General features: G+C 37.9%; 1 protein-coding gene across 2 annotated transcripts in view; it reads right to left on the bottom strand.

The window, feature by feature from the left end:
* TBC1D4 (TBC1 domain family member 4) overlaps positions 1-25,293 on the bottom strand; it is a 188,764-nt gene that overhangs the window by 155,946 nt on the left and 7,525 nt on the right. The window lies entirely within an intron of this gene.

Below are 25,293 nucleotides of genomic sequence, written 5' to 3' on the forward strand. Positions count from 1 at the left end.
AGTATATATGTAGTTCAAGTGTGTGAATGCATATACATAATTCCTAATCAAAGATAGGAATTTCACAAACTCTTATGTGAGTGTCATTTTCACATTTCAGAAGTCATGGGGTGCATGGGTGGCTCAATCAGTTAAGCATCTAACTCCTGATCTTGGCTCAGATCACAATCTCAGTTTATGACTTCGAGCCCTACATCAAGCTGACAGTACAGAGCCTGCTTGGGACTCTGTCTCTCCCTCTCTCAAAATAAATAAATAAGCTTTAAAAAAAATCATAACTGAAGAACCTCGTACAAAAAAGTTCACATAATCAGTTACATTCAAAGACTGTCTTAGTTTGCTTTTAAAGGGATAGTTTGCTAAGGTTTATTATTTACTAAACATGACCTGGAGAAGAGTTTTAGAGTCACTAGAGAAAAATGCCTGTGTATATTACCTTATTTTGTCATTACCAAAATGTTTTGTTTCTTCTTCAGAAATCCTACTTATTTCAAATGCCTTATGGCTTACATTTTAGCACTTTGTCTATTCAGCCAAAGCCATAAATAAAATACTTATTTTAATTATGTTCAATATAGAGCTTAAAGTATTTTTTAAGATGAGAAAGAGGACTAATAAATGAATTCAGTAAAGTCACAGGAAACAAAATCAGTTACATTTCTATACACTGGCAATGAACTATCTGAAAAAGAAACTACAAAAGAAATCCTACTTACAGTAACATAAAAAATATAAAATAAAATACTTCAAAATAAATTTAACGAAGGAGGAAAAAAACTTGTACAATGAAAACTATAAGACACTGATGACATAAATTGAAGACATAAATAAATGGGAAAATATAGCAACATCATAGATTGGAAGAATTAATATTATTATAATGTACATGCCACCCAAAGCAATCCACAGATTTAATGCAAACCCTATCAAACTTACAGTGGCATTTTTCATGGAAATAGAAAAAAAAAATCTGAAAATTTGTATGAAATGACAGAAGGCCCCAAATAGCCAAAGCAATCCTGAGAAAGAGGAAACAAAGCTGGAGGCATCACACTTTCCAACTTAAAACTATTTTACAAAGCTATAGTAAATAGCACAGTACTGGTATAAAAACAGACACACAGACCAATGGAACAGAAGAGTGAGCCCAGAAGTAAATTCACACATATACAGTCAAGTAATCTTTGACAAGAGGGTAAAAAATACACAATGGGAAAAGGACAGTTTCTTCAATAAATGATGTTGGGAAAAGGCACCTGGCTGGCTCAGTCAATAGACTATATGACTCTTAACAAACAGAGGGTTACTGGAGGGGTTGTGGGAGGGAGGATGGGCTAAATGGGTAAGAGGCATTAAGGAATCTACTCTTGAAGTGATTGTTGCACTGTATGCTAACTAACTTGGATATAAATTTAAAAAATAAAATTAAAATTTAAAAAAATTATGAAAAATTAAAAAAAATAAAATAAAAAAATAGACTACATGACTCTTGATCTTGGGGTCATGGTGCCTACTTAAAAAAAGAAAATAGGAAAAAAATGAAATAAACAAAATATAAATATTAAAAAAAATGGTGTTGGGAAAACTGAATATCCACCTGCAAAAGAATGAAACTGGACTCCTATCTTACACCACTCACAAAAAATTAATTCAAAATGGACTAAAGACTTAAATGTAAGACCTGAAGCTATAAAATTCCTAGAATAAAACATAGGGGTAAAGTTCCTTGACATTGGTCGTGACAATTTTTTGCATATAGCACCAAAAGCATAGGCAACAGAAGCAAACATAAACAAGTGAGACTATGTCAAACAAAAAAGCTTCTGCACAGCAATGGAAACCATCAGCAAAATAAAAAGGAAACCTATACGATGGGAGAAAATTTATATATTTGACATGGGGTTAATATCTAAAGTACATAAGGAACTCAGACAACCTAACAGAAAAAAGAAGAAATACATCTTATTTAAAAATGGGCAGAGAACATGAACAGACATTTTTCCAAAGAAGACATAAAAATGGTCAACAGGTAAGGTATTCAATATTACTAATCATCAGGGAATGCAAATCAAAACCACAGTGAGAGATCACCTCATATGTGTTAGAATGGCTATTATCAAAAAGACAAGCGATAACAAATATTGACAAAAATATGGAGAAAACGGAAAGCTTTTTCACTGTTAGGTATAGGGATATAACTTGGTACAGCTATTATGGAAAACAGTATGGAGGTTCCTCAAAAATTAAAAATTGAGCTACCATATGATCCAGCAATCCCATTTCTTGGTATATGTCCAAAGGAAATGAATTCAGGGTCTCAAAGAAATAGCTGCACTGCCGTGTTCACTGCGGCATTATTCACAGTAGCCAAGATATGGAAGAACTTAAGTGTTCATCAACAGATAGATAAAGAAAATGTGGCATATACATACACAATGAAATGCTATGCAGTCACAAAACAGAAAGAAATCCTGTCCTTTGCCGTAACATGGGTGGATCTGGGGGGCATTATGCAAAGTGAAATAAGCCAGGCAGAGAAAGACAAATACTTTATGGCATCACTTATATGTAGATCTAAAAAAAAACGTTGAGGGGCGCCTGGGTGGCGCAGTCGGTTAAGCGTCCGACTTCAGCCAGGTCACGATCTCACAGTCCGTGAGTTTGAGCTCCGCGTCAGGCTCTGGGCTGATGGCTCGGAGCCTGGAGCCTGTTTCTGATTCTGTGTCTCCCTCTCTCTCTGCCCCTCCCCCGTTCATGCTCTGTCTCTCTCTGTCGCAAAAAAAAAAAAAAAACACGTTGAAAAAAAACGTTGAATTCATAGAAAAAGAGCACAGAATGGTGGTTGCCAGGGGGTGGGGGAAATGGGAAAATGTTGATTAATAAGTTCTGAGGATCTAATGTATAGAATGGTAACTATAGTTAATAATGTTGTACTAAGTACTTGAACTTGGCAAGAGTAGATCTTAAGCATTCTCATCACACACACACAAATTAATTGTGTAAGGTGATTAGTGTATCAATTAACTTGATTGAGGTATTCATTCCACAATGCATGCATACATTTATTAAATCATCACATTGTGTACTTCAAATATATACAATTTTATTTATCAATTTTACTTCAATAAAGCTGGAAAAAAATAAAAGATAGGAAATAAATTTTCACACAAATTAAATCTAACATTGTATCTGACTTGAAGGAATGAAACCTGTGTCCCAGATCACTCATTCACTTATTCAATCAACTTTTCTTATGCAGTTACTGCATGCCAGGCCCTGTACCAGTAATGGGAATAAACAACGATTAAAATAGTCCCTGAAGAGGATATTCACATACTCTCAAAGTATCTTCCCAAAGCTCTTTATTAATTACAAAGGTGAAAAGTTATCTACAGATGGAAAGATCTGGCAATACCACCTTAACCTACAACGTCACCAAAAACAGAACAAATGACAAACAGGCCTCTTGGTACATTACAATGAAATGGGAGAACACCATCTCACCTACAGAACATTCTTGCCATGATGTTTAACTTGAATCTAACTGGAAATATGATTAAACAAAACGAGACTGTGGGGTACTGTATAAGAAAATGGTCTGTATTCTTTAGAACTATCAGTATTATGAAAGATAAAAGGCATGCCAACCAAATGTTCCTTGACTGATAAAAGGCATGTTCCTTGACTGAATTCTAGAGTGGGAAAAAAAGAAAAACAGTTACCAAGGACATCTCTGGGACAACAGGAAAAACCTGAATGTAGATTTTATCTGATAACTTCACTATATCAATGTTAAATATCTCGCCTGTGATAATGACTGGGTGGTTGTGGAATGAATGAAAATGTCCTTATTTGTAAAAGACACAGTTCTGAAATACCATATCTACAACTCACTTTCAAATATTTCAGCTTTAACAAAAGAGATAATACAAATTACCCAAATGTTAACAACCAGTGAATCTACATGAAGGGAATACCACGTCCATAGTATTATTTTCCACTTTTTATAGTCTTAAAATTATTTGAAAAAAATCTCTGAAATAAAGTTTGGAGTAAAAAATATATGGACCACGCCCATTAGCTTATAGTCTGATGTCACCATGTCATCATGACCTTTGGTTCCCTCTTCTATAAAAATAAAGTAACAATAAGAATCCCTTTGTTTTGTATTGTATTAGGAAAACAAGCATAAACGATTATATCTAGAGCTTACAATTATGCAAGGAAACTGGAACTCTCTTAAACTGCTAGTTTCACTATAAATTAGCAAAAACTTTAGGAAAATCAACTTGAGAGTAAGTAATAGAACCAATGAAGTCTACTTTAATCCTTCCATACCTTCATCATTGATGATAACTTTACCAAATCTAAGTAACAAAAGGTTTGCCTACGAATATCCTCCAATTTCTAAGTTTGCCACCCACCAAATCCATTGACTAAACCAAGCAATTTCTGGAATCGTGTACAATAGTTGTGTATCTTTGTGCATAGTGAAGCTTATCCTTTGTATCACCTATAACTCATTTCACAAACACATAAAAAAGATTTTAGCCTTGAAACTATATTTCACTATTAGCTGCAAAATATACTCCTGGCCTAACCAACTGGCTCCCATCCCCTTGGGACCAGCTGACAAAGGTCTTCTTAAGGACTTCCTGCCAACCTCACACTCTTCCTCTTTCTAGTTAAAAAAAAAAAAATTATCTGGACTACTTTGAGATCAAGCAAGTAGGAGTCAAATATTTGTGGTTTTGCTATATCTAAAATTCTTATCATTGCCTCACAGAATAATAATGTGCCTTGAGCTTTTATTCAAGGTTACTACAGAAACAGCCATATTAAAAATGTTCCAACACCCTGCAGTGTAAAACTGTGGTCACTCAATGTTATGTCAAGTCCCAAATGAGAAATTTCATTTAGAACTGAGTCTTAAGAAAAACCGTTTCCTCTGAGGAGCTGGTATTCTTCTTTGCTTTTAGATTACTTATCAGATAAACTTTTTCATGCTCTGGTTGCTGGGAAGCCAGAGTCAATCCTGAGCTTAACTAAAAATGACATTAACACTTGTATATTACATATTCGTTTCCTTCTCCCTTCCCTGGTTCTGATCTTCCCTTTCTATTTTATTAATAGCCTTTATTAGAAGACATTTTCAAGCTCTTTTTAGAAAGAAGTCAGTATAAATACATTCAGAAACTACAATTTTAAAGTATAACACGTGATGAAATTTTTGAACTGGACAGAGGTGATGGTTGCACAACATTATGAATACACTAAATGCTACTGAACTGTACATTTTATTTAAAATAGTAAATTTCATGTTCTACAATTTTTCCTCAACAACAATAAAAAAAGTACAGTATAATCCCAGCAAGTAGCATATGTTTAGCAGTCAAATAATCCTATTACATTTTCCACATTTTCACTGTGGTGTGTGGACAGAAAACTAATCTGTTCTCTACCATCTGTATTGTTTCTCCCTTGTTTCTCTATGTTCTAGTAAAATTTTCAACCGTTTGCTTCATGTTAAAAATCCTAAATATTCTCTTAGGCCAGCAGTTTCTAAACCAGCCTGATTTTTGGACTCAAAAGAATTATTTTTTTCAAAAGACATCTTTCATAGAATCCCAGTATATAAATCAGATACAACAAGCTGCTCTGCTTGCAGACCTTGAGTGAGAAATCTAAGACCTGCAGACACTATTGCCTTGGGGTTCCCATTCCCCTCAGATCTCCCCAGCACACCAACGGGCCACCTAGAAAGCTGGAAACAGACCCTTTACAAAGAGAGAAAAGACTTTTTTATATGCCATTACTAGACAACCACAATTAAAATGTTATCTTATCTCCTGTGATCCAGATAATTACTTCCCTCCTCCATTACACTCACATATGAGGATTTAAAGTGTTTTAAGATATAATTTAACTTCCACCAGTTTCTCTGGTGAAAATTACTCGTGGCTGTTTGTAACAACTTTTATGGAATAGCTATGCAATAAAATGCGGGTTAATATTTCATCATAAAAAATTGACACATTCTTAGAAAACTATGAAATAAAAATGATTTTTCTATAAACCACATGCTAATTTTTATAGTTTTTACTACAACAGTTAGTACATACTTCAAATTCTGTTTCTCCTGTTTTTTAGTTGAAGTTTTAATTCAGTTTTACCAACCAATATTACAAATTTATCATCCTTCCCATTTGTAATTTCTTGGGGGCAGGGTGGGTGGAGAGACCTTGTAACATATGTGTCTGCTAAAAAATTTTAAGTATCAAAGATGCTATCAAAAGGCTTAACCCTTAGAGGGCTTGGCGCTCCTTTCTGAAATTAGAAAGTAAATAAATAGGCAATAGTAAAATTTGATGCACATATATTTCCAGGAATTTTGCTATTACATTAAATGAAGTATACCTCTAGAGGAAAGATGAAAATTCTGACAGTACGTAATAATGAAGAAAAACAAAGAAAACAATGCAAAAGAAATGAATGGCATCTCTGACCACAATGATGTAAAGTAGGGGCTCAATAAATACAGGTGTAATAAGCCCATAAAATGACAATTATGAAAGTACTAGCATGGTAAATTTCACTCTTCTCTACCAAAAAATAAGCAAAATTTCAAGAACATTATTTCCAAATGTATGAAAACACTTACCAACTTGCACAAGTTTTATTCTTATGTCCGATGTAGCTGGCACAAATCAGTCATAGTAAACAACATCTGAATTAAGTAAATCTAGTATTATACTGCTTTATAAATAGTGTAAATAAGATTTTTAGGTAGAACGTTTTTGCTTACAAGTATCTTCAAGCATTCAGAAGCATATGTAAAAGTTAAGCTGATTGTAAGGTCTTCTTAACTATTCAAATACAAATTCTCTAAGGATCTCTAACAAGCACTACATTTCATATATAATAGCCTTTATTTTTAGTGCAAGAATTAAATTATACAATTCAAAATTAAATTTGGATTTTTCACCAATTCATATTTTCCTCCCCAAGTATTGCCAAATAATTGGGTTCCATTCAGACATATTTAAAGCAAGTTATTCAATTATTTTAAAACAAAATTATAAGTACAGTAATGCATACGCTCCCACCAGGGAGAAAAAATATTTTCTATTTTAAAATATTCTTATTTAATAATGTTGAACAAGAAAAATCACACATGGATCCTGGTACCTAAAACTGTCAGCAACAAATAAAGCAAATATAAAAATAAAGAACTATTGGGGTGTCTGGGTGGCTCAGTCAGTTCAACTTCCAACTTCAGCTCAGGTCATGCTCTCGCGGTTCAGGAGTTCAAGCCCCGCATCAGGCTCAGTGCTGACCGCTCAGAGCCTGGAGCCTGCTTCAGGTTCTGTGTCTCTCTCTGCCCCTCCCTCCTTACACTTGGTATGTGTTTCTCTCTCTCAAAAATAAACAGTAAAAAAAATTAATAAAGTACTATTTTATGAAATACCATAATTTCTAACAATGTATCATATAATAAATCTCAATTGTGATTTTTTAAAGAAGTATAGTCTACCATTCCACAATGTACCTGAAACTATCTACTTGTATCTACTTTTAATTATTTAATAGGCTCTTTCCAGGCTTAAAAAAAAAAAACAGATTGATACAAATGTAAGCATAGATATTCTATTTTCTCACTTCTCCTAAAGTATATAAAACTATTGTTCATGTGGCATTAAAAGCTGCATGCAAAAATTGCTTCCAATTTAACTCAAAGACTTTAAGTAAAAGATAGTATCATTTCCAAAATTAAACACAGAATCTATGTTCAGCTTCTACAGAAAACATATAGGAGCCGCTATTTTTTCTTAAGCACTAGGTAACTTCAAACTGGCAGACTGCTTTAGAAAAGAATTTCTGGGGTGGAATTTGGCATGTTAGGACAAGGCAAACACCCGATACAGACAAGCAAGACCTGACAAGAGCCTGTAAGCCCCAGTCTCTGTTCTCAGAGTTTATAATGATCTGATCAAAGGTATATACCCATTGGAAAAATTCTCAAATACAACCTTTTATAGCTGTCAGCTTCCTCTCTCTAATCCTGAACTATTATTTCAAATTTGAAAGTCAAGTACTCTAGGAAAAATGCAAACATGAACATATAAATGTTCTCCTTAATTGAATATATGCCTATTCTTTTTATATTATTATTTTAACATTTATTCATTTTGGAGAGACAGAGCACAAGTAGGGGAAGGGCAAAGAGGGAGGGAGACACAGAATCTGAAGCAGGCTTCAGGCTCAGAGCTGTCAGCAAGAGCCTGACGTGGGCTCGAACTCATGAGCCGTGAGATCACGACCTGAGCTGAAGTTGGATCCTTAACCAACTGAGCCACCCAGGTGCCCCAACATATGGCTAGTCTTTTATCTACTCCTGATTGTTTCCAGAATATATGAATTGGTGAAAAATCCAAATTTAAGTTTTAATTGTGTGATTTAGAGAAATTGAAGAAAAAAGAGACCATTTCTATGTAACTAAGTAAAAAGATCAAAATAACCTAGTTTTCCCTCCTTCCCATCCTGTCTTTCAAACTACATGGCTCAGTAAGAACTAGAGAAGCTTTCTTAATCAACCTTCCTCTAACTGAGTTAATGAATGAACCCTTGCTCTCCACTGCTTCTGTAAAACATGCATGTCCCACATGCCACAGCCCATTGGCTGCTAGTAGTTAGGGGCCCACCCTCCATACAGGAAGGCTTATGTCTCCCTATTTGAATCTTATGCTTATTAGTCTATTGTGTTTTGTCCCCAGTCCTCTTTACAGCTATTGTAATTATATTCATGTAACTGAATATAATGTAAACCAATAAAATATGAGTTCCAAATGAAAAACAAAATGTGTCTTACAAGACTAAGGTGAGGCACTAAAACAAAAAGCTTGTCAAATCAAGTACATTTGAAACAGCCATACTGGAAAGTTAGAAAAAAAAAACTGAAAATGCCTTGGTAGTCAGACCAATTTGCAAGTATCTTTTCATACGACTCCACATTAAAGAAGCCTTTAAAGAGTATGATTTTAGGGGCACCTGGGTGGCTCAATCTGTTAAGCATCCAACTTCAGGTCACGATCTCGTAGTTCGTGAGTTCGAACCCCGCATCAGGCCCTGTGATGACAGCTCAGAGCATGGAGCCTGCTTTGGATTCTGTGTCTCCCTCTCTCTGGCCCTCCCCTGCTGGTGCTCTGTCTCCCTCTCTCTCAAAAATAAATAAACAGTAAAAAAAACCTTTTTTAATAAAGTTTTTAAAAAGTTTAAAGTGTGATTTTAGTGGAGAGACTCCACTCTCTCTAACATACCATCTGACATGAACCTACCTCAAATTGTTTACAAAATGGGTCCTCTTTGATAGTCTGCTTTAAGCAAAAATTTAGCCCCCTAACTACCCATCCCAACTAGTCAAGTAAAATATATATATATCTGTGTGTATGTGTTAATATTACATAATATTGTATTAATCAATATTATATTGTTAATATTATTATACTTATTGATATTAATGTAATATATATTATTAGCCTGCTACTCATATAGGCTTTTCACAGAATATCCAATTTAAACCAACTGGATTATATATTATGCACTTAGAAACAGAATACCCAAATAGCCAGTTGAGTTACACAAAAAGGTGCACATCATTAGTCATCTTAGAAATGCAAATTCAAGGGCACTCAGGTGGCTCAGTCAGTTAAGTGTTCGACTTTGGCTCAGGTCATGATCTCACGGTTTGTGAGTTGGAGCTCTGCGTAAGGCTCAGTGCTGACAGCTCAGAGCCTGGACGCTGCTTCAGATTCTGTGTCTCCCTCTCTCTCTGCCCCTCCCTTGCTCAGGCTCTGTCTCTCTCTGTCTCTCAAAATTGAATAAACATTAAAATTTTTTTAAATAAAAAGGAAATGCAAATTCAAACCTCCATGAGATAATACTACACTCCCACAAAAATGGCTAAAATGTAAAAACTGACAATCTCAGACACTAGGGAGGAAGCAGAAATACTAGAAAGGACACCCACTGCTGGTGGAATCTGACTCTCTGGAAACCTGTTTGGCAGCATCTACTAAGGCCAAACAAACCCTATGGAAGATCCAACAATTCATTCCTAGAAATATACACGAGAGAAATGATTGCCTATATCCACCAAAAGACATATACAAGCATATCCACAGAAGCTTTAATCACAATAGCCCCAAACTGGAAGCAACACGTGGCTGTCAGCAGTAAAATGGATAACTAAATTGTGGCATACATACTGCAGCATAAAAAAGGACAAACTTCTGCTTTATGCAACAAGAACCTATCTCCCAGGAATAATGTTGAACAAAAGAAGCCAGACACAGGAATACATACTGTATGATTCTATTTATATAAAGTTTAGGCACAAACAAAACTCTTCAATGGAGACAGAAATCAGAATGATTTCTAAAGGGGAAATGGGTATCTATTGGAAGAGGGTACAAAATACCCTCTTCTGTATAGTGTTAGAAATGTTCTACATCTTGGGGTGCCTGGCTGGCTTAGTCAGAAGAGAATGTGATTCTTGATTTTGGGGTTGTGAGTTCAAGCCCCACATTGGGTGTAGAGATTACTACAAAAAATAAACTTAAAAAAATGTTCTACATCTTAATATGGATGGTGGTCACATGGGATAGATATTATATCTCAATTTAAGACTTAATAAGCTATTTATCAATTAATACAGACAGACATACCTTAAGGGCTAATCAGAGTTTCTAAACCTTGACACTATTGATAATTGGGGCCAGAATAATTCTGTTTGTGGGATGTTGTCCTATGCACTATAGAATATTGAGCATTCTGGCATCTCTATCCCCTAGATGCTTGTAATACCCACAGTCCCAGTATGGCAGCCAAAAAGCTCTCCAAATAATGCCAAATGCCCCCTGGAGATAAAAATCCATGGCCCCCACCATTTGAGAACCAAGGGTTAAACTCTTGGTTTAACTAGGAGAATACTGTAAACATTGCTGATGACATCTCAAAGTCTGAATCAAAATACAATCAGACCATAACTTACAAATTAAATACTAGAATCCTTGATCTACAAGGATAGAAAGATTTAGAAGTCTTTCATTTGACAAAAGCAATATTTAACCAAGTTGCCTGATCATAAGAAGTACCTAGGATGTTTATAAACATGAATTGCCAGGTGCCTTCCATAGAAATTCAGTAAGTGTGGGTGAGGTCTAGAAATCTATTGTCTAATAAGCACCTGAGGGAATTTTTATAAACATGTTAGTCTGAGAACAGCACTCTAAGACAACTATATTTAACGTCTACAACACAGGTAGCAAATCTTTTGACTAGGGGTGCCTGGGTGGCTCAGTTGGTTGGGTCTGACTTCGTCTCAGATCATGATCTCACGTCTCCTGAGTCTAAGCCCCACATTGGGCTCTGTGGTGACGGTGTGGAGCCTGCTTGGGATTCTCTTTCCCTCTCTCCCTCTGTCTCTCCCCCACTCCTGTGCTCCCTCGAGCTCGCTCTCTCTCTCTCTCTCTCTCTCTCTCTCAGAATAAAGAAACTTAAAAAAAAAATCTTTTGGGACACCTGGGTGGCTCAGTCAGTTAAGACTCTGACTTCGGATCAGGTCATGATCTCACGGCTTGTGGACTTGAACCCCATGTCAGGCTCTGTGCTAACAGCTCAGAGCCTGGAGCCTGCTTCAGATTGTCTGTCTGTCTCTCTCTCTCTCTGCCCCTACCCCACTCATGCTCTGTCTCTCTCTCTCTCAAAAAATTTTTAATAAAAGAATCTTTTGGCTATATTAATGACAAAAATCCTCAGTGTTTTCACAAGCATAACAAATAAGGCTTTCTTTTTTTATCTCATGCTTACAAAATAATACAGTAAGATAGATAAGATAATACAGTCTCTACTGAAGTGGAGACACTGGACATAGGAACTGTCTAATATTTCGAGAAAGACGGGCCAAGCCAGTGGCTGTGGACTCCTCTAAGGGCCTCTGAGTTTGACACCATCTCTGGATTGCATGACCTTGCCTTTCAAACCTACAAGTACAAAGAGAAAGCACTATGTCAATTTAAACTGTGATCCTGTTTCCCATGAACTTTCTGCCATTCTTTTACCTCAACAATCTCCCTACTGACCTCCACGCTACCCTATCTCCTGTCACAATCTGCCCCTGTTGCAATTCCTCACTTTCCACACCTCCCCCTAATTACCAGCTTACCCATTCAGCACACCTGCTGTCACCAGCAGGCCCTGGGTTTGTCACACTCAGTGATTCCCCCCAGGCCCAGCAGGAAGCAGGGAAGGAGGGATAGAACTGCAGCCATGTTACAAAGTTTGGGATAGAGCCAAATTCACGCATTCAGTTTTTCGCCGGCCTAGGGTAAGCATTGCCTTAGCTTCAAGGCCATCTTCATTGCGCTAGTTCTCTGTGTCCAGTTCTCAACTGTAAATGTTTCTGCCTTTCCTTCCCATCCCCCAACACTGATCTGATCCCAGTTCATTCCCAGTTTCCTTTTGGCTAATCTGATGTCTGATTCCTTACCTTTATCTTCTCCAAATGCATTTCTGATTGTTTGGTTTCACTCTCTACCAGTTCCCTCATAAAGGTGTGTGTTTATGCCTGCCCATCACAATGGAGTGATAACAACTTAATAATAATAATAGTAAGAGCAACAAATTATTATCTTGTGCTTCCTTTGTTGCATGCATTCAGCTTTTTTTGAATTATCTCACTTCTTTTTTCATAATCCTGTGAGATAGGTACTAACATTATTCCTACTTTATAGAAGAGGGGGAGAAACTTAGAGTAAGGTATTTGCAAGTGCTTCCAATTCTATCTAGTCTTTACAGTCTGGCCCTGCTTCTTTTTTTTCTTGCTTTTCCTCCTCTGAAACACATGCATACACTCTATCTCACTTCCCTATATCTCTTCTCTTCTGTATAAATCTAGCATATTTCATCCAATTCTCTATTGACGACCTATATCCTTTCTCTGTGTTCTTTTTCTTAAAACAGTGGTAGAACCATTCCCTGTTTTTAATTATTTAACATTTTCCCTGCGTGTCTTTTCTCTTACAACTGCAATATAAACCTCTCAAGGTCCAGGTCAAATGTCACACTTCTTATATGCCTGGCCACATAGCACAGACCCACTCAGGAAGAAAATACTCAAAAGTAACAACAGCAACAGCAAATATATAAACATATATTTGGTTGAAAATATTTCAACAAAGCCCATAATGAATGCCCCATACATATTAGTCATTGTGATAGATGCTAAAGATATAAAAATGACAACGTCTCTACTTTCCATGAGCTTACAAAGTAGGAGTGGAGAGAGGCTTGCAAATAAACAATAAGCATACTAGAGAACCACTGTAATAAAGTTATAAATAAGGAACATGGAGAGCAGAAGCAACTTTCAAATAGGGGATGGGGATTGACAGAGAAGATTTTATAGGAAAGGAAGTGACTTTTAAGGGGCGTTTGTAAAGATTAGGAGACCACACTGGCAGGATACTGGATAAAAGGATATTCCCAACAAAAAGACCAGTGTGAACACAAAGATGTGAAAGGCCAACTGGGCATGAGAAATGCTGAGAAGTTCAGAGAAGGCTGGAAGACAGAGCTGGTGTGGAGGAAGGAGGGATAGAACTGCATGTTACAAAGTTTGGGGTAGAGCCAAATTCACGCCTTCAGTGACTATCGTCTTATAGACTGGACACCAGCATTATGAAATATTAAGTTGCAATGATTCATGTTCCCATGAATAGTCAATATGATTTTTCATCATCATCTTCAATACCACCGTGATTACTTAAGCCACCAGCTTACAAGCGTGCATCTTGTATACCGTACTATATATTTGGGGGCAAGTGTGTGTCTGTACCACAGGAAGTAAGCAGTAAAGTGATCAGGAGCTCATATCCAGTTCACCACTTTTTTTTTTTTTTAAGTAGGCTCCATGCCCAGAGTGGAGCCCAATGCGGGGCTTGAACTCACAATCCCAAGATCAAGACCTGAGCTGAGATCAAGAGTCAGACTCTCTACTGACTGAGCCACCCAGGCACCCCTCATTTTACCACTTTTTAAAACTATTTTTCCCCACACCCATTAGAATCTATGATACATAATGGCATAAAGAAATGCAAATAATGGCTAAAAAGAATAAAAGGTTTAAAGACCACGTTTATTTGTTCTTCACCATATCCCAGAAAGGACTCCAACTGAAGGAATATCTGTGGATTTCAATTACTATATGTTCTCAAACTCCCATTTCCACATATAATGGAGCTGTAAATGTCTCTAATACTACACCTTCCAAAATCACTAGGTGCTGTAAACCTGCCAGCTCTACGAAGATGTTTCTTCAAAGTGGCATTATATTTCTGAGCAACTCGGAAATCACCATGGAACCATTTTTTTTTTATTAACTTGGCTAAATCCATAAAAGCCATATTCTTTACAGGAATTTAAGAGTGACAGAAAAACCATTAAAATCTCCTAATCACTAAGTTCTTTATCTCCTACATACAAGTAGGTGTATTGATTTTAAAAAGTCAACAGATTGAGCAACACTTCATTAAAGAACAAAACCTACAAAAACCATTAACTATTATTTTCCTCTAAACTCTAGAACCAGGCCCTGAAGCTTCCACATTCCTGGAGACTAAGTCCAGATCTCATGTCAGGTAATATGAAGTGCCCCAGAAATGTATATTCTCTCAACAGCTTCCCCTCATAATTAACGCAAACTTCTGCTACTCCCACTGTTTAACTCTTTTTGTAGGAATCACTTAAACCTCTTTTTCCCCAGCTGCTAACTTGAGAATTTTACACTTGATTGGCCTCAGCTAATATTTGTTAATGGCCGTGGTGGAGCTGATAACAAAGGTGGTGAGAAGGAAATTCAAACACTCTGACAACTGCAAGATAGTCATGGCCTCCTCCACTGCCTAACACACAACCAAAAATCGTCTTCTAAAAATCCTCTCTGACACCATTTTATTTTTTTTCTCAGATGAACAAATTTTTCAATAGAAAAGCCACTTCAATTGTGGACAGCAAATTGAATCAAAGGAACAAACGCAAATATGTCCAGTGTTCTAAAGTTTAATATGATACCTCCAAAATAAATACGCAAAAAGAAGAATGCTATATTTACACCTTCCTTTCTTTCTGGGGCAGTCAACTCAGAAACCTATCTCTCCCCAGGTAAAAGAGTTAATTTGTTGCCTCCTTCCAGGACTTAATGTTCTCCTTCCCTCATTCATAAACCTATGAAGGTCCAGGGCTGGGGAAGGGAGGGAACATGAGGCAAAGCAGAACTCAGTTTCCCTCAAAATGCCTAAAGCATCATTTTCCAAAGCTGAGAGCATCATTACCACCTAGGGCAAATTGCCTGGCTGCCAATGCAACCCCAAATGACCATAAATAAAGCCTTAATTATATTAATTGGAGCAATTGCTTCCTGCTGAGCATCTCATTATTTGGGGGCCCTGTCTCAGCCTTGGAGCCAGTCCCCTCCCTCCTTGGCTCGCCCCAACACAGACATCTCACTTCCGCACTGCTTATAACACTGCTCCTAATTATGCTTCGGTATGTCCTTGGCCCATTTCTTCTCACTATCTCACAACAGATGTCATCTGCGGCTATTACCTAGCTTTGACAGAGCATGGGTAGTAATGTCCATGCAGTAACTCGAGAACATGACCTATGATTCCAGGCTGATCTACCACTTGATTGCTCATGGAATTTACCCAGCTCCTGACATGTAAAGTGATATTTTAACAGCTGTTTAAGTAACAGATGTTCTAATAACCACCAAACACCTAAACATTGTGTAACTGTTAAGACACTCTCAATATTGCCAATATGCCTCCAGTCACAGGCAGCGTTTGGCTCTCACTGTAGAAAGAAAACATGTAACGACGTGACCAGAGGTAGTATAAGAAGCCGTGGTATCCCCATGGCAGCTGGGGCATTTTAACAACACCATGCTGTGGCTACTCCTATGGTTCGCGCGGCGTCCTGAGCTTAAGTTAACGGACACTGGTTCCTGGAGTTGCTAATTAAAAGTCAGGTACAGGAAGGAGCGTTGCATCCCTGATTGCAGTGATTTCCCAAATTAGCTGCATGTAAGTGCCAGGCTGGTTCCCAGTTCTTCAACAGATCCCCCCATCTCACCCTAGAGACTCTGAGTCAACATATCTGATAAACATGTACACTTCTCTTAAACTCTGCACGACGCTCTGATGTGCAATCGGGTTGGAAAACACCCACAGAGCACCGTCTGCACCCCTGCTGAAGCTGTGGTTTCAATGGCCCCGTTGCTGGTAAAACTGGCTGGCAATGGTTTAGAAATCATAATTACTGATGGAAGGAAGTCATTTCTCTGAGTATATTCAGTAAGAAAAAGTGTGTAAATCACTGCTAACATCCGGCATTCTCAAATGAGAACTCCTGATTTTTACCCCTGAAACCTACTTCTCCCCCAGTCTTCCAACCAGCCTTCCTCATATCTACAAATGTTATCAAACCCACCCATCTGTAAAAGAAAGGAAGGAAGGAAGGAAGGAAGGAAGGAAGGAAGGAAGGAAGGAAAGAAGGAAGGAAGGAAGGAAATCAGCAAACTTAGGAATCGTCCTTAATAGTCATGTCCACAAGAAGCCTTCTCTGACTCATCTCTTACTTTTGGCTGTAAGAAGCAAAAAGCTCAACTCAACTCACATAAACTGATAAAGTGTGCAGGCAGGTGCTAATCAGGTTGTTCATACCAGAGTTCAGATGCAGTTTTCCAGGCGTCTCCAGACTGCCCTCCTCAGTTTCTTTATCACTCTGGTAGTGAAATAACTGTAACAGTTTCAGGCTTTAAATCTACACACAACAACCAAGGAGAAAGCTTTCTTAGGAGTCCCAGGCAACTTTCTCTCCTCTTGCACTGTCACAAACTGACACGTTCCCTGGGACCACTAGATCTCCAGGTTCAAACTTATCAACTGGCTTGAGACTGGATTCTTGGACAAATCAGAAGCATTTCCCACCTTGGGGCTGGGACCAGCTTTCCTGTGGCATACGGGCTGACTGGCAGAGGGAGAGATAACTGAAGAAAATACAAGATTTTATTAAGTAAAGAGAGCTGGAGAATCTATTACACAACCCAATCTAGAGTTAAGTTTTCTCCTCTTATTCTCTCATATGACCACATTCTTTTTCTTCATAGCCCTTATTACAATTCCAGGCAATATTTACAGAGTACTTATTATATGGCACTGTTCTAAATGCTTTATTTGAATGGATTCACTTAATCTTCACAACAATGCTATCAGGCCCATATTACACATGAGGAGTTCAAGGTACAGAGGGGTACAAGAACTTGCCCTGGACCGTGGAGCCCACCCGTGGTACAGCTTTGGGTCCCAGAAGTGAGATTCTAGAACCCAGGCACTCAGAAATGACGTCGTGCAGTTCTTTTTGCCTCACTCCTCCACAAAACTGTGAGATACATGAAGCAGGGAATGAATCTGTTTTACAAACTACTCCATATCGGTGTCCAGTACAATACCAGGTGCACAGGGAACATTCGATTCATCTAATAACTGAACAAATGAATAAATAGGCAGTTGAAGGAATGAGTGAGTGAATGAATGAATGACTGAGGTAATGAACAAAGGAACAACTAGAAAAACCATGACCCAGACTAACAGCTTGTTCATATTGTATGATTAATTACAGAAGAGTGGGGTCCAGACCTTCAATTTCCTGTGTCAAGTGTGGCTTCTCTAGCTGAATGCCTCTTATCTCTCTTCCACCTGGTCACACCTGCACAGCCAATAATAAATGGTCTTTTCTCCTTGGCAATGAAAACTCAAGCAGGAACCACTCGCTTCTTTTGAGACAGATTACACATGAACATGTTCAAAACAGAGAATCATATAACAATGGGATTTTCCTGCATTTACCTTACCTGCAGTAGACAAACATTTTGTTCACTGAGGATATGAATCAAAACCTGAAAACATGCACAAAGCCCTTTACAGTACATCATCAGGTACTGAGGAAATGTAACAAATATTTTTCACATCAACAATTTTTAGTAAACTCATCAGTTTGATAACTCATCACTTGATAAATGGAGATCTAAAGATATGTAAAGCGTTGCTGTGATTCTCTTTCATGATGGCAGCATGACATTTGAAAACAAATCATTTGGAAAATATAAGCAGCTAAGAAAAAATTACAGGGCATATGTATGTCAGTTCCCACTGTCCGGAAGTAATTCTGCTCTCAGAAAAGAAATCATAGGAAAATCAGAGTAAACAAGGTTTCCAGAGAAACTATTAATTGGTACAATCAGATGCATACAAAAGCTGTTACACTGACTGGTTCCTAGGTAAATGGGGTAATGTATTGTGACTCAAATCCAGCACTAACAAATATCAGTTCCCATATTCAACATGTACAGTTCAGCTTCCCCCTCTACAGAAGTGACTTGCCAGTTCATCCTCCATTCCAGAAGAAAAGAAAACCACCTTCCTAAGTGGGCAGACATGTTTACCTTTTGCCTTAATAAGCAGCTATGACTACTGTTTCAGATAATGTGCACTTAGCAACATCCACATCTTCAATGGACATACTGATGGAAAGCAGGTTTTCAAAGATATTTTTTAATAAAAGACAACGATAAAACAGAGATGCTCATTTAAAAAACACAGGCTGGCTCATCACTGGAGCAAAATGAAATCTCTTACCCCATGCAAGGGACCAAAAGTTTAAGAAAAATCTGGAGATAAATAAAGCTCAAAGAAAGGCAGATTATGGGGCGCCTGGGTGGCGCAGTCGGTTAAGCGTCCGACTTCGGCCAGGTCACGATCTCGCGGTCCGGGATTTCGAGCCCCGCGTCAGGCTCTGGGCTGATGGCTCAGAGCCTGGAGCCTGCTTCCGATTCTGTGTGTCCCTCTCTCTCTGCCCCTCCCCCCTTCATGCTCTGTCTCTCTCTGTCCCAAAAATAAATAAACGTTGAAAAAAAAAAAAACAAAAAACAAAAGAAAGGCAGATTATGCCTAAAGATAATGAAAGAGTGAGAAGAAAATACCCGCTTTGAGGAAGAGGCAGAGGGAGATACTTATAAAGGCAAATAACTGGCACTTTTAATTCTTCCTGGAAAAATAAAGCCATCTTTCCTTTTGTTGTTTTCTTTAATTTTTTTAATGTTAATTTATTTTTGAGAGAGAGAGAGAGAGAGAGAACAAGCGGGGGAAGGGGCAGAGAGAAAGAAGGAGGCACAGAATCTGAAGCAGGCTCCAGGCTCCAAGCTTTCAGCACAGAGCCTGATGCGGGGCTCGACCTCACAGACTGCGAAATCATGACCTGAGCCAAAGTTGGAGGCTTAACCGACTGAACCACCCAGGCACCCCTCCTTGTGTTGTTTAAACTAGAAGGCCAACCCATGGGAACACTGCAGAACATGAATACTATCTTACTGGTGGCTTGTTTCATGCCCCAGTGGCCACTGAAAACTATAATCAACCTATCAGTTGCTCTTATTATAAACATGACATAAAATGAATACAAGGTAAGTAATTACTCTGTCACAAGGGCATGCTGTTTAAGCAAAGAAATCCAGAATACAATCCTACATCTTATTATCAGTCAATAATTCACTATGGACATTGGCCATGGTTTTTTCATTCTCATCCCTGGCTTCACCCTGGTGGATCCCCTCTCCAGTTCCTCATTTCCCTTTCTGACTTAAAAAAAAAAAAAATTTTTTTTGAACACCTTTTAGGCCTTCCCGGTCCTTTCTAGGAGAAGGCTTAAAAATCAGGGCCTTCAGAATTGGTTAATTTTAGATTTGGAAGTAAAAACTTACAGAAGCCATCCAAAGTATTGTATAACCAAATAGCTTTCCAAATGAGATCATACTTCCGCTGAGAAGCCTAAATAACTGAACTGAACCAAAACTGAAGAATAATCCGATTATTGCAAGGATGTATTCACAATACCACTCATGCTAATCATCTTCCAGCTTCCCAAAAGTTTGACTCATGTCATTCAAAGAAAAGGTCATGGAGACACCTGTTCTCATGACGGAAGCTTTAGTAAACTTCCCCTGTTTTGATACGGGGGGAAAAAAGTCCATCTGAAATTAGTCGCCAATTTTTTTTCAAAAACTACACAACTTACTTATTTTTTTTTAAATGCCTTCTTTATAATTCCATTTAATATTATAAGCAGTATGAAGTCTCTAAAATTATAAACAATCATAACAAAAAATAAAACTGTGCAAACAATACAATCAATACTTGTTAAAGTTAACAACTAAAGGCAACATATATGGGAACACACGCACATCCTTGCAAACAGACTTTAGACTCTCCGTGGCAGATCTGAATTCCTTGAGGGCAGGTACTGATTTCCTAATTTCAATCTGTTGAAATGAGTCTCTATTATAGAACTAGGTCCCGGGCACGCAACCATGAGCAGACAAGAGCTATCTCCCTATGAAGCTTACATTCTAGAGAGGGAGACATACCTCCAGAAAGTGTTTTTTAAAATTAATTTAGGGGCGCCTGGCCAGCTCAGTCGGTAGAGCATGTGACTCTTGATCTCAGGGTCGTGAGTTCAAGCCCCACATTGGGTGTGGAGCCTATTTAAAAAAACCTGTGATGTGTTAGTGCCAAAAGGAAAACAAATAAAGGGCTGAGACAGAAGTGATAAACTGGGATGCCTATCTACTTTAGATAGAGAGAGGGTCATTAGAGGCCAATCTGACTTAGTGACATTCGTGATTTAGGCAAAGAACTGAGACCCGAGAAAAAGCTAATCTAGCAAGAATAGGGACCACACATGCAAAGGCTTTTAAAGTGAGCCAGGAGTGAAGCTTGTTTAAGGACAGCTAAAGTGTGGAACAGGAGCTGGAGAGCAGCAGTCTGAGCTGGAAAGACTAACTGAACCTAAGGAGGAATTTGCATATTATTCTGAGTGCAAAGGGAACCTGATCAGGTTTGCATTTTACATGCACCATTCCTGCAGCTCCATGGAAGAAGCCTCTAACCAGAGAAAAAGAGCAGAGCAGGGAGAACAGATGAGAGGAGAAAAGTCCCAGCAAGAGATCACGGGGGTCACACCTGTGTGGTGGCAGTAGTGATGGAGAGAGGTGACATACTAAAACTAAGTTTTAGAGGCAGAATCAACATGATGTCCTTCCAGTACTGTAACTGGGGAGTGAAAAAGAAGGACTCAAATGTGATTCCCTGGTTTACCAGCATCAGCATCTACATATTCAAGTGTGGATGTCAAGTAAGCACTTAGATACTGAAAAAAGCTGGAGCTCAGAGCAAGAGCTGGGCTATATCGATAAATGTGGGGGCCATCCATAAAAATTTATGAAGTAGGTTTTAGAAAATGCATGAAGTTTGGAATCCTAGACCTGCTACTTGCTAGCTTGTGTCCTTAGGAAGATTACAGACTTAGTTTTCTCACCTATAAAGTGGGGATTTAAAAAAAAAAACTAGTTTAGAAGGATTGCCTAGAGCAGATGTCAGCAAACTTCATTTGCAAAGGGCTAAGTAATAAAGATTTTAAGTTTGGTGGCCATAAAGTCTCTGTCCAAAATACTCAATACTGCCATGGCAGCACAAAAGCAGCCACACACCATATGTAAACAGATGAGTGGAGATGTGTTAAAATAAAACTGTATTTACAAAACTAAGGCCAAAGTTTACCAACCCTTGGTCTAGAACAGTAGTTGTCAAAGGTAATCCTGTACCAGCAGTATCAACATCACCTGGGAACTTGTCAAAAACACAAATTCTGGACCTCACCCAAGGCTCACAACTCAGAACTCTGGGGGTGGGGATCCAGCAATCTGTCATTTTCACAAACCTTCCAGGTTATACATGCTAAGGTTTGAGACCCCATGGTCAAGAAATAGATAAATATATATTGGTTAGCACTATTATTATTATTGATAATATATATCAATTATTATTATTAACCTGGCTTCTAGAAGCTTAGAGTATAATTCCTGACACAGAACCAAATGCTGGATAATTGTGGTAGATCAAGCAAAAGAGAGACAACAAACTGTTAAGGTGTAAGGTAGGCTTGGGACACCTGGGTGGCTCAGTTGGTTAAGCATCCACATTCAGCTCACATCACGATCTCGTGGTTCATGGGATCAAGCCCCACATTGGGCTCTGTGCTGACAGTCCAGAGACTGGAGCCTACTTCAGATTCTGTGTCTCTTTCTTTCTCTGCCTCTCTCCTGTTCTCTCTCTCTCTCTCTCTCTCTCTGTCTCTCAAAAATAAATAAACATTTTTAAAAAAATTTTTTAAAAGATATAAGTTTGGCTTAGGTAAGAATACTTGGGAAATCAAAGACTTTTTATATATTCTTTATTCCAAAGAACTCCTACATTTTCTCATATATTAATTAGGGCACATATAATTTAGTCTTGCTCACAATCCACTTATCAAAATAAGTAATACAATTGCAAATATATATCTCCAACCTAACTTCCAATAGGAAAAAAAGGGTTTAATGCTAATTAACTCCAAGATCCTTAGTGGCATATTACTAGCTATTAGTTTTTATTGCTATAACTAACACGCTGTACTTACATGAACATAGAATAGAAAATTTATCAAATGCCATTTATTATTTTAACAGAATAATCTGACCTTTGAAAAAGGTTTAGGATCAATGGGGAAGTTAAATATAAAGGGCTGTGTCAAAAAATAGAATACGGGGCGCCTGGATGGCTCAGTCGGTTGAGCATCTGACTCTTGATTTCAGCTCAGGTCATGATTTAGCCTCAGGTCATGATCCCAGAGTTGTGGGATCCAGCCCAGTGTCAGGCTCCATGCTGAGTGTGGAGCCCGCTTAAGACTCTCACTCTCCCTGCCCCTCTCTACGGTTCAAGCACTCTCCCTCTCTCTGAAAGAAAGAAAGAAATTAAGAAATAAAGAAAGAAAGAAAGAAAGAAAGAAAGAAAGAAAGAAAGAAAAGAAAAGAAATAGAATATGACACCATCCATTTTCATATCGCTTTTAATATTTCCATTATAACCAGAGATATGCTTATATTGAGGCATACTGAACATGCCTCAAATTAGATAAAAGAATTATGGATGAGGGGTGCCCATCTCACTCAGTCAGTAGAGCATGCAACTTTTGATCTTAGGGTCATGAGTTTGAGCTTCATGTCGGTTAAAGATTACTTAAAAAAAATAATAAATAAACTTAAAAAAAATATAAGTATTGGTGAACATAGAAGGGCCATGCCCACTACCACCACTAGGCTATGTTCATGTCAACAGGCTTTTCAAACTCCCAAGTGAAAACTAAAATAAAATTAGTACATAATGGTTAACTGCCTTGGAAGAAGCCAACAGGGAAGGGCAAGGACCAGACACCAGATCATCTCTCAGAAGAGGGAAAACTAAATTCCACAATTGAAAAACAATTCAATCAAGCAGCCAGTGCACAATATTTAAAGAGTTGGGCAACAGGCACTGGCTGGTGTTCAGAGCGAGCAGCAGGATTGGGGAGGTCCAGCACAGAGTAACATGGTACCCCAACAGGCACAGAGCATGCTACTATAGACCTGAGAGGAAGAAATATTTAGAAACCAAGTAAGAAGGCCATCAGTTTAATTTTAGGTATACTCAGGAAAATCTCTCGGGGTGCCCAGCTACTGAGAATTAAATGGCTGAAACCAGGGCAAGAGGTTAATTGAAAAAGCTGGGAGCCATTTAGGGCCTGAAAACAAATTAGCTTATTGGTTTATAAAAGGTCTCGGTCATAAATGTAGTTTTCCAAATTATATAACCTATTACTGAAAATGTTTATGAAGATACAACTGTGAGAGGCAAACGAATGCCCCATTTGCTCAACCAGAAGTACAGTTTGACTTAAAAGCTAAAATTGATAATAAACTACTCAAAAGTTACATAAAATTAATAGTACAAAGTTCCATGGTTCTAACTTTGAGAACTTTAGAAATGCATGTAAAAATTCACAACAGTTTCAAAGTGGAAACTATTGAACTAGTTAACTAAAATAAAAGAACCGAAGCAGCAAATTTAGGCTTCTATATTTAGCCGGGAAAATCCCATTACTTGGCGATCCTCTTTCCAACCCAACCCCTTACAAGAAATTAAACTTGGAAGAGATCAGTAACTTAAAAAATAGTAACCCCCATATCCTTTTGGCAGGGCTGCCAAAACCTGTGTTAGATTATCTGAAATTAAACCTACCAAAATTTTAATCCCATATTTTTTCCCTTTCTATCTTGTGATTATGGATTATCAGGAATACATTAAATAACATCCAAAAGCTTAAACCTAGAGTTTTCTCTGAACTTAAGGGTTGTTCAGTATCCTTTCAAAGGTAAACGAAGAGGCTAACATCATTATTTTACTGTTACTTTATTTAAATATGTTCACAAAATCTAAATATAAACTTCATGTGCTTATAGCTCTAGTTCTTAAACAGCTCTAGAATCAAAATCAATTTTCAAAATCCCCATAAACACACGTATAAAGCCAGTAACATTTATATTAACATGTGAGGTGAAAGATACACTAATCAGCTTGATTATGGTAACCCATTTCATTTGATATAAAAACATCACATTGTCCCTTTAAATATACACAATTTTTATTTGTTAATTATACCTCAATAAAGCTGAAGAACAAAATAAAATAAAACTACTGTATTTTTAAAAAGTGACTGTAAAAGTTTATAATACTAACAACTAAAAACTCATTTTTCAACAACCGAATTCTACAGTAAAAGGAAACAGGCTTTAGAATCTGCCTGGACTGTTACAAACCTTGTGTCCTTGGGGTAACAATGTAACCTTTCTGTACCTCAGTTTTCTCATCTGTAAAACAGGAGGAATACTGGTACCTACTTGGCACAGTTACTGTAAAGATAAAATGTGAGGGGTGCCTGGGTGGCTCAGTCCATTAAGCACCTGACTCTTCATTTCAGCTCAGGTCATGATCTCACAGTTCGTGGGTTCCAGACCTGCATTAGGCTCCACGCTGACCGTGTAGAGGCTGCTTGGGATTCTCTCTCCCTCTTTCTCTGCCCCTCCCCTGCTAAAGCTCTTCCACACGTGTTTTCTCTCTCTCTCTCTCTCTCTCTCGCTCTCGCTCTCGCTCTCACTCTCTCTCTCTCTGTTGAAACAAATTAACTTAAAAAAATAAAAAATATGAAATATGATAACCTGGGAAAAGCACTAAGGTAGCTACCATCACCGAGCAAGAGCTCAATAAA

The sequence above is a fragment of the Prionailurus viverrinus genome, chromosome A1, assembly GCF_022837055.1.
Source record: "Prionailurus viverrinus isolate Anna chromosome A1, UM_Priviv_1.0, whole genome shotgun sequence".
In the NCBI taxonomy this organism is placed as follows: Eukaryota; Metazoa; Chordata; class Mammalia; order Carnivora; family Felidae; genus Prionailurus; species Prionailurus viverrinus.